Genomic DNA, 10,917 nt, shown 5'->3' with positions numbered 1-10,917 from the left:
TATAGGGTTTTACAGGATAGATGCAGGAAGGATGTTTACCCTGGCTGGTGGTGGACAGTCTGAGAATGAGGTAGACCATTTAGGACTGAGATGTGAAGGAGTTGAAAAATTGAAATTCTGTACCTCAGAGAGCTGTGGGAATCAGGTATTGAGAATATTGATGACAGTGATTGATAGATTTCTAAATATTAAAGACATCAGGGATTTTGGATCAGTACAGGAAAATGATATTCTGGTAGAAGATCAGCAATGATTAGTTCAGGCTTTCCCATGATACAGGCGGCAGGCTGGATGGGCCAAGGAAGCCACTCCATACAACCCCCAGAGGCAGTGATGAAAATTCCTGTCAACCAGTTGAGTTTCAGTGCAAGATTCTGCCGGGAACTGCTTGTCCAATCCAAGGCTGAATCTCTTGTTTACTACTAGTCAGCTGATTAATGACTATCAGCAATAAAGTTTTTGAATGGTGGAGTAGCAAACACTGCTGAAGGCTAGTGTGAAAGGTTATCATTGTCTGGAGTCCTGGGAGCCAAATTACATCAGAGCTGGAGGTTGGGTAGCCAAACAATGTCTGGGGCGAGAGCCTGGGGCCTCAAACTATGTTGGGGGATGGAGCAAGCAATAGACAGAGTTAAATGCTTCCACAACCAAAGGATCAGATCCAAGCTTTGCAACCCTGTCACATCCTGCCATGAATGCCATTAAACAACTGATTGGAGGGGGAGCCTCCCCATCCTCAGTGGAGGAGCCCAGTACATCAGAACAAAAGACAAGACTGGAATATTGGCAACAATCTTCAGCCAGAAGTGCCAATTGGATTATCCATATTGGCCTTCTCTGTAGTCCATAGCATCACAGATGCACATTTTCAGCCAATTAGATTAATCACATGTGATCTCAAGAAATGGCTGAAGGCACCAAATATGGCAAAGTCTACGGGCCTCGACAATATTCCAGCAATAGTACTGAAGACTTGTGCTCCAGAACTTGCCACGTTCCTACCAAGCTGCTGTGTATAGCTACAACACTGGTATTTACCTGCTAATGTGGAAAATTGCCCAGGTATGTCCTGATCATAAAAGCTGAACAAATCCAACCTGGCCAATTACTGCCCTGTCAGGCTACTGTCAATCGTCAGTAAAGTGATGGAAGGGGTCATCAGCAGTGCTATCAAGTGGAACTAGTTCAGCAATAACGTGCTCACAGATGCTCAGTTTGTATTCCACTAGAGCCCTCAGCTCCTGACCTCATTCAAGCCCTGGTTCAAACATGGACAAAAACACTAAACTCCAAAGTGTTGTTCAGGTCAATGGTAACCCCTCGGATATTGGTGGGGGGGGGGCGGAATCTGTGATGGCAATGCCTGTAAATCTCAAGGGGTGATGGTTAGATTTTCTCTTGTTGGACATGATCATTGTCTGTCATTTTTGTGTGTGATTGTTGCTTGCTACTTGTTAACCCAACTGTGGACATTGTTCAGGTCTTGCTGCATTTGGACATGACTGGGTCAGTACCTGAGTAGTTGCAGATAGTGTTGAATGTTGTGCAGTCATCAATGAACATCCCCACTTCAGATCTTATGATGAAAGGAAGGTAATTGATGGAGCAGCTGAAGATGGGCCTAGGGTGCTATGTTGAGGAAATCCTGCAGTGTCATCCTGGTACTGAGGTGGTAGATTTCCAATAGTCAAAACCATACTCTGTTGTGCTAGGTATGACTCCAACCAGTGGAGTTTTTCCCTGGTTCCCATTGACTCCAGTTTTACTAAGACTCCTCGACACCAGTCAGTCAAATGCTGCCTTGATGTTAAGGGCAGTCACTCTCACCTCATTGCTGAAGTTCAGCTCTTTTGTCAATGTTTGAACATCATCAATGATGTTATGTATGGGGGTAAATATATGCCAAGCACATGATAAGTTCAGCGTCAGGATGCTCTGAGCAACTGTTCAGCAACAATATCTTACACTTTTCGTCAAACTGAATTTATTAACAAAGAGCACAAACCTTCAGGACAAAGTGCTTCTCAAATCAGTCCAAACAAATTTGCCTGATTATCCATGCTCTCTTAGCATAATAATGGGTAGAAATGCTCTTATCCCCTTGAAATGCCTTGGATGTTGGCTTTTTCCAATACACATCAGCTTACGCTTACTAATCACATTAGCACAACCAAGCTCAATAAGCTGTCTTTTGTGTCTTTTGTTAATGCCTTCTGATCAACTATTGTTAAGGTATGTAACGCCTTTTCTTGGTATGTAATGCCAATATAGGGATGTTTCATGGGCATTGCAGATTAGTTCAGCAAAAGGATTTCAAACATCAGTTAAAACTCTTGTGAACTTTCTATGTAATTTTCAGATGACTCATGATCTGCTAGGGATTTATCTCTATACATGTGTAATGACCAAGCCCAGGTGAAGTTCCCCAAAATTTGTTGATCTGGGTGGGACCCGTTGATTGTCACCAAATGGCTGGGATACCCCCAGAGTTGTTACAAACCCTGGTGAGTAAGTTACACACAATCAGTGAGAGACTTTGGCCTGAGTGAGACACAGATTTAGAGGGTAGATTTGGGAATTTGGATCAAAGTGGGAATTCAACTAGTAAATATGTTTCAAGTTAAGTGGCCTAGTTTTTCAGGAGCTGCTTGATTAGGGTCTGAATAGATGTTGATTATTGGAGCAGGAAGCTAAGCTAGTAGGGCGACTCTTAGAAAAGGATGGCAAAAAGTGGAGTAGGGACCAAAAAAGGAATTTACACATGAAGGCTGGGGACGTGGCTAAGGTATTAAATTAATACTTTGTATCTGTCTTTTCCAAGGAGGTAAATGCCACCTAGGCCATAGAGACAGATAGGGAAACTCTATACCTAAAAGTGTTCAAAATTAAAAAGGAAGAAGTGTTGAATAGACTGCTAGTGCTTAAAGTTGACAACGGTAAACTTCTCTCAACACCAGGTTATAGTGCAACAGGTTTATTTGGTATCATGAGCTTTCAAAGCACTGCTCCTTCATCAGGTGAGTGGAGAGTTGGTTTCACAAACAGGGCATGTATAGACAAAGACGCAATTGCAAGGTAATGGTTGGGATGCGAGTCTTTGCAGGTAACTAAGTCTTTACAGGTACAGACAATGCGAATGGAGAGAGGATTAAGCACAGGTTAAAGAGATGTGAATTGTCTCAAGCCAGAACAGTTTGTAGGATTTTGCAAGCCCAGGCCAAATGATGGCAATTACACGTAATGTGACATGAACCCAAGATCCCGGTTAAGGCAGTCCTCTTGTGTGCGGACTTGGTGATTCTGCGTTGTCATGTGACTTGAAGGCCCCTTGGAGAATGTTTATTTGAAAATTGGAGGCTGAATGTCCTTGACTGCTGAATTGTTCCCCGACAGGAAGGGAACACTCCTGTCTGTTGATTGTTGAGTGGCGTTCGTTCATCCATTGTCTTGGCATCGATATGGTCTCGCTGAGGTACCACGCCTCTGGACATCCTTTCCTGCACTGAAAGAGGAAGATAATGTTGGCCAAGTCTCATGAGTATGTACCGCGTACCTGGTGGATGGTGTTCTCACCTGAGTTGATGGCATCTGTGTCTATGATCTGGCACATCTTGCAGAGGTTGCTGTAGCAGGGTTGTGTGGCATTGTGGTCCTGAAAGCTGGGTAGTTTGCTGCGAACAATGGTCTGTTTGAGGTTGTATAGTTGTTTGAAGGCAGGTAGTAGGGTTATGGAAATGGCTGTGGCGAGATGTTCATCTTCAGCGATGACATGTTGAAGGATCCAAAGAAGATGTAGCTTCTCTGCTCCAGAAAACTACTGGACAACAAAGGGTACTCTGGTCATATCCCGTGTTTAGTGTTGTGAGACTTACTGTGCCCACTCCAGTCCAACGCCAGCATCTCCACATTAAAGTTGACAAGGCACAGGGACCAGCTGAGATGCACCCAAAGATATTGAAAGAAGTGAGAATAGAAATTGTTGGGGCACTGGCCATAGTCTTCCAGTCTTTAGACTTAGGGGAGGTGCCAGAGGACTGGAGAATTGCAAATGTTATGCCCTTGGTCAAAAAATATTGTAAGGATAACCCCAGCAATTACAGTCTAGTCAGTTTAATATCAGTGATGGATAAGCTTGTAGAAACAATTATTTGGGATAGAACTAGTGGACACATTGAAAAATGTGGGTTGATTTGGAAGAGCCAGCATAGGTTTCTAAAGGGGAAATCATGTTTAGCTAAGTTGCTAGAGTTTTTGAGGTAATGATGTGGTGTACATGGACTTTCAAAAGGCATTTGATACAGTGCCACACAACAGACTTGTGAGAAAAGTTTAGCTCATGGGATGAAAAGAATAAGAAGTACAGTAGCAACATGGATACATAATTGGCTGAAGAATAGGAAGCAGAGAGTAACGTTAAATGGATTATTTGGGCCAGAGAAAGGTTTATAATGGTGTTCTCAAGGGTTGCTATTGGAACCCTTGCTTTTTCTGATACATTAATGATCTAGATCTTGCTGTGCAGGGGAGAATTTCAAAGTCTGCCAATAACAGAAAACTTGGAACAGTGTAAACTGTGAACAGTGTAGAATATCAGAAAAACAGAGACCTGTTGGTGGAGTGAACAGATAGGTGGCAGATGAATTTCAATGTGGAGAGGTGTGAGGTGATGCATTTTGGTAGGAAGAACATGGGGACAATCTTAAGTAAGATGTAAAATTCTTACGGGGGTGCAGGAGCAGAAGGACCTGGGTGTATATGTTCTTATATCATTGAACATAGCAGGACAGGTGGAGTGAGCAGTTAATAAAGCATATAGTATTCTGGATATTATTGATAGAGGCATAGAGGTTATGCCGAACTTATACAAGCCACTAGTTACATCTTAACTGGAAAATTGCAAATAGTTCTGGGTGCCACACAAATGGAAGGATGCGAATGCATGGGTGAGAGTGCAGAGCAGGTTTACAAGAATAGTTCCAGGGATGAGTTACTTCAGTTATAAGGATAGATCGGAGAGGTTGGAACTGTTCTCTTTTGGGGGGAAGAAGGCTAAGAGGAAATTTGGTAGAGGTGTTCAAAATCATGTGGGGATGGACAGTGTAGACAAAGAGAAACTGTTTTTGCTTGCAAAAGGATCAAGAAAGAGTGGGCACAGATTTAAAATGATTTGCAAAAGAAGCAAATGTGATGTGAGAAAAAACTTTTTCACACAGGGAGTCATTCAGGTCTGGACTGCATTTCCTGGGATTGTGGCGGTGGCAGACTTAATTGAGGCATTCAGGAGGGCAGTAGATATTTATTTTAATGGAAACAATGTGTAGGGTTATAGGGAAAAGGCAGGGGAATGGCACTAAGTTATGATGGTTGGTGAGCCAGTGAAGAATTGATGTGCCAAGTAGACTTCTTCTGTCCTGTAATAGTTCTGTGATTTTCTGATGAGGTATAACTGGTTCCATATCTTTATTCTGTTGGTAGCAACAAAGGTTTAATCTAACAAGGTCCCCTTTCCCTTGGGTACCTTTCCCAACTCAAAAGTTTTGTTTAAAAAGAAGTTAATTTAACCAGGCCTTATGAGTTAAGACAATGTAAGTTTCTTAACAACTAAAACAATAAAAAGAAATAGTAAAACACATGCATCTATATTTATATGAATTAGAAGTGAGAATTGAATCCAGTAGTAAGTAAATATAAATGAAAAGTTATGCCAACCAGGAGTAGATGATGAGTGTTGCAGCTGTCCTGGATCGGTTCCAGTATATTTGACTTCTACAGATGAGTAGTTGACTCTTCGATTCAGTCATTGTGTTGTTTGGTAAAGAGATTTCAGGTTTTTTTCCTAGCTGCAATCCTTCTGCTGGCTGATTTTTTAAAAATTTATTTATCCAATTCAATCAAATCAAGTCCAATTCAGAGTCTCAGTAAGTGAGACATTCCCAATCCAAGCTGACAAGAAAGGGCTCTCACCTCCTGTCTTGGACTTGATCTACATGATCCAAGCTGATTGGAGTAGGCATAGCACCTCCTCCAAGGCTTGCATCTTAACCAAAAGGCCGAGATGCCGCTTTTAAAAATTGCTTCAAATGAAGTTAAAATGTAACCTAATGACTTCAACCAAATACAGCATGTCGAGACTACAATTGATCTTAGCCAAAAGGCCAAGATTTACATCTATAGTCAGAGAGAGATTTTAGATATTCCTGCAAAATATGGTTATTTATTGCAGGGATTTTGTTACTGTATCATACTAGGGCTTAATATAAAAAAGGATAGCAAGAGTTTTTATAAATATATAAAAAGGAAGAGGCTGGCTAGGGTGAACGTTGGACTCTTAGAGGATGAGAGGGGGGACTTAGTGGTAGGGGATGGGGAAATGGCTGAGGTCTTGAGTAACTTTTTTGTTTCGGTCTTCACGGAGGAGGACGTGAATAATTTGCCGGGTGTTAGCGATGGAAAGGTGGTAGGACTGGAGGGTCTCAATGACATTATTGTTACTAGAGAGGCGGTGCTGGACAGACTGGAGGGACTGATTGTGGACAAGTCCCCAGGACCGGATGGAATGCATCCGAGGGTTCTGAAAGAAATGGCGGAGGTGATAGTGGATGCCTTGGTGGTTATTTTCCAAATGTTGCTGGATTCCGGGGAAGTGCCAGAAGATTGGAAAACGGCTAACGTTACGCCGTTGTTTAAGAAGGGTGGCAGGCAAAAGGCAGGGAATTATAGGCCGGTTAGTTTAATGTCTGTTGTAGGTAAAATGTTAGAATCCGTCATCAAGGAGGAAATAGCGAGGCATCTTGAGGGGAATTGCTTGATAGAGCAGACGCAGCACGGTTTCGTTAAGGGGAAGTCGTGTCTGACAAATTTATTAGAGTTCTATGAGGATGTGTCTAGGGCGGTGGATAGAGGAGAGCTGGTGGATGTGGTCTTTCTTGATTTTCAGAAGGCGTTTGACAAGGTACCTCACAAGAGGTTATTGCAGAAGGTAAGGGGGCATGGAGTTGGGGGTAGGGTGTTAGCATGGATAGAGGATTGGTTGTCAAATAGGAGGCAGAGAGTGGGGGTTAATGGGTGCTATTCGGATTGGCGGTTGGTGACTCGTGGAGTGCCCCAGGGGTCAGTGCTGGGGCCTCAGCTATTTACCATTTATGTAGATGATCTGGAGGAGGGAACCGAGTGTATGGTGTCGAAATTTGCTGATGACACCAAGATTGGTGGAACGGCAAATTGTGCGGAGGGTGTGGAGAGTCTGCAGAAGGATCTAGATAGGCTGGGCAAATGGGCCAGGAACTGGCAAATGGAATTTAATGTTGGCAAGTGCGAGGTGGTCCACTTTGGTAGGAATAATGGTAGGAAGGATTATTACTTACATGGCGAAAAACTGCAGCAGACGACGGTGCAGAGGGACCTCGGGGTCCTTGTGCATGAGTCACAAAAACCCAGCCTGCAGGTGCAGCAGGTGGTCAGGAAGGCTAATGGGATGCTGGCCTTCATAGCGAGGGGGATTGAATATAAAAGTAGGGAGGTCTTGCTGCGGCTGTATAGGGCATTGGTGAGGCCGCAGCTGGAGTACTGTGTGCAGTTTTGGTCGCCGCACTTACGCAAGGATATTTTGGCCTTGGAGGGAGTGCAGAGGAGGTTTACTAGGCTGATACCGGAGTTGAGGGGGTTGAGCTATGAGGAGAGGCTGAATAAACTAGGCTTGTACTCGTTAGAGTTTAGAAGAATGAGGGGAGATCTCATTGAGACATATAAGATGATGAATGGGATGGATGGGATAGAGGTGGAGAGACTCTTCCCGCTCAGAAAGGACAGTAGGACTAGGGGGCACAGCCTCAAGATAAAGGGGGTGTGGTTTAGAACGGAGTTGAGGAGGAACTTCTTCACTCAAAGGGTGGTGAATCTCTGGAATTCTCTGCCCGTTGAAGTGGTGGAGGCTGCCTCGCTAAATATTTTTAAGACGCGGGTTGATGGGTTTTTGACAAGCGAGGGGATTAAGGGTTATGGGGAGAGGGCAGGAATGTGGTACTGAGCCACGACAGATCAGCCATGATCTTATTGAATGGCGGGGCACGCTCGAAGGGCTATATGGCCTACTCCTGCTCCTATTTCTTATGTTCTTATGTTATAGCTTGAAAAACTCTGGATTTGTTTTTAGCTATATTCAATAAAATCCAACCAAGTGCAGTTCAAAGTCCCAACCAGTGAGACATTACTGATAATTATAAGTCAGGTGTTGCTGACAATCGTTCTTGAGGGATCTGAACAAAGGTCTCTCCATCTGCAAAAAGGCAATGTCATTGTCAATCCCCAATTTATCATTTCTCCACACAGGTTAATACTAAAGCTTCAACCTTTATCACATCATGCTCACACCAGTTTATCTTCCAATGCTTAATCTTTCTGATGAGGAATTCCATGTAAAATAAAGTTTATTTATTAGTCACAAGTAAGGCTTACTTAATGCTGCATTGAAGTTACTGTGAAATTCCCTAGTCACCACAGTCCAGTGCCTGTTTAGGTCAATGCACCTAACCTGTCCTAACGTTGCTCTGAAAAAAATCAATTAACTTCTGTTGTTTTGGTGATGATCTTAAAAGTTTGCCTGTTAATTATTAACTTACCAACCAGTGAAAATTATTTTCCTTAGCTTCCTCATTTAAACTTCTCAATATTTGAAACCCTGTATAAGATCTCTATTTAACTTTATTTAACCTTTTCTATAAAATAAATCCCTATTTCGGCAGCCTTGTTTTATTGCATCCCAACCAATGATTTGAAAAGGTTTAACTTTGCCCTTGTTTTAGTAATCTATATACTCATTTATTATCCTGAGAATCCCAGAGGTATTTTTATATATGTTCATTTGCAAATACATATCCACCATGTAATATTTATGTGTTTTTGAAATATTCTTGGGATGTCAACGTCAATAGAAAGGCAAGCATCTATTGAGAATATGGTGGTGAACTGCCTCTTGAACCACTGCCCTCAATGTGATGTGATAACACTTGGTGTCAGGGAGGTAGTTCCAGGATTTTGTCGAGCAACGGTTGCAAGTCAGGATACAGGTGGAGTTTTCTGATCAGTCACATTGAAGCAGGCAGCAGCAAACCACTGCAGTGCTTTGGCAATGATGGATGTATCCATGATTTTACAATGTCTTCTGAGGGCATGGTCCCTGACAGAGGAGGAAGACCTCGGTGTGACTGCACTGTCTAATAAAGAAGTTAGTGAGAGTGGTAAAGGAGCCCCAGAAAAACGAACAACTGTTACTGCCGAGCTCCAGGGCAGTGTATCTGGAAGGATGGGTACTTCAACAATCTGCTGGGGAACATCCCAGTCCGTCTCCAACCCCTGCTGGATGTTCCCAGAGAAGGATCACACACTGAGGTGGCATGGTGGCACAGTGGTTAGCACCGCTGCCTCACAGCAGCAGTGAGCCGGGTTCAGTTCCAGCCTTGCGTGACTGTGTGGAGTTTGCGTGTTCTCCCCATGTCTGCATGGGTTTCCTTTGGGTGCTCTGTTTTTCTCCCACGGTACAAAGATATGTGGGTTGTGTGGATTGGCCATCTAAATTGACCATTAGTGTCAGGGCATTCGTAGGATAAATACTTGGGGTTACGGCGATAGGGCATGGGTAGGAGTGTTGTTGATGCAGGCTTGATGGGCCAAATGGCTTCTTTCTGCACTGTAGAGATTCTATAAACAATTGGCTAGGGAGTTGAGACTTTCAGTGGGCAATTGCCTTGCACTGAAACCCATCTAAAAATGTGGTTTAAATTGCAAATTTCAGATGGTTCTGATTATGTTCTTCGTTATCCAGAAAAGATTAGAACAGTTTAAACCACTTCTAGTTTCCCGGTAACTATTGTCCTGATCTTCTTTGACGCTTCCACAGGATTCCGCCTACCACCCCCACCCCCGCCCCCACTATCCCGACACCACCCTGGCTATCTCCCCATTGGACATCCCTACAGCATACCAATCCTTTCACTACCCTCCCTGACAACCACCCCCAAACAGGACTTAAACCCTGGCCCCCAAACTCCCTCCTTTCCCACGCCAACTTTCCATGCCTGTAGCGAACCTGCCTCATTCCAAGGCCCAACTCCTGACCTCCCCCACTCCAAGGGCCAAGAAATGCAATTTCTTGGAATGGACATGATTGGCCTTCAACAACCACAACAATATTCCTTTCTGTTCTGTATGACGATAACCAATAGGGGGTTTCCCCTGACTCCTACTCACTTCAATTGTGCCAGAGCTCCTTGATGCCACTGTCTATCAAGGGTCACTCTCATTTACGTCCAGAATTCAGCTTTTGTTTATGTTTGGACAAGGCATAAAATCAGGAGCAGAGTGGCCCTGGCAGGACCCAAACCTAATTGCCCTTCATGATAAGATGATCTGCTTTCTTAACACTGCACCCACTGCTGCGTTCAGGAATTAGTTCCAGGATTTTGACCCAGCGATAATGAAGGAAATGTGGTTTCTTTCCAAGTCAGCAAGTTGCTTTATTGGGGCAGAATTTATTAGTGATGTTCCCACAAATCTGCTGTCTTTCCAGGTGGTAGAAATCGAGGATTTGGAAGGTGCTGTTGAAAGACTCTTGGGATCATGTAGATGCGATGTCACTGTGTACCACTGGTGGAGGGAGTTAATGTTTAGAAGGGTGAATGGGGCACTGATCATGAGAGCTTTGGTAACCTGAACATTGTTCTTTGAATACTGAGAGATTAAGAAAATGACAGCACAGGAACAGGCCCTCCAAGCCTGCACTGACAGTACTGCCCAACTGAACTAAAGCCCCCTAGCATTCCTTGATGGCTTTTGTCAACCAGCATGGTGCTATTACTTATTTGATTATAATCCCTCTCAGTTTAAACACTTGAAAGTTTGTTCACACTTAGAATCTCAGCA

The 10,917-nt window shown here is 43.5% G+C and overlaps 1 long non-coding RNA gene across 1 annotated transcript; it reads right to left on the bottom strand.

Annotated features, from left to right (window-relative positions):
* Positions 1 to 2,952: 2,952 nt before the first annotated feature.
* LOC145356487 (uncharacterized) lies at positions 2,953 to 5,957 on the bottom strand. Its single transcript, XR_013889148.1, has 3 exons — positions 5,710 to 5,957; positions 3,574 to 3,817; positions 2,953 to 3,497 (listed from the first exon to the last, which is right to left on the bottom strand). It is a non-coding gene; the product is annotated as an uncharacterized LOC145356487 (long non-coding RNA).
* Positions 5,958 to 10,917: the final 4,960 nt, after the last annotated feature.

The sequence above is a fragment of the Carcharhinus amblyrhynchos genome, chromosome 21, assembly GCF_965287045.1.
Source record: "Carcharhinus amblyrhynchos chromosome 21, sCarAmb.v2.hapA, whole genome shotgun sequence".
Taxonomy (NCBI): Eukaryota; Metazoa; Chordata; class Chondrichthyes; order Carcharhiniformes; family Carcharhinidae; genus Carcharhinus; species Carcharhinus amblyrhynchos.
The sequence above is the reverse complement of the archived record's forward strand: the minus strand, read 5'-3'. Positions and strand labels throughout refer to the sequence as shown.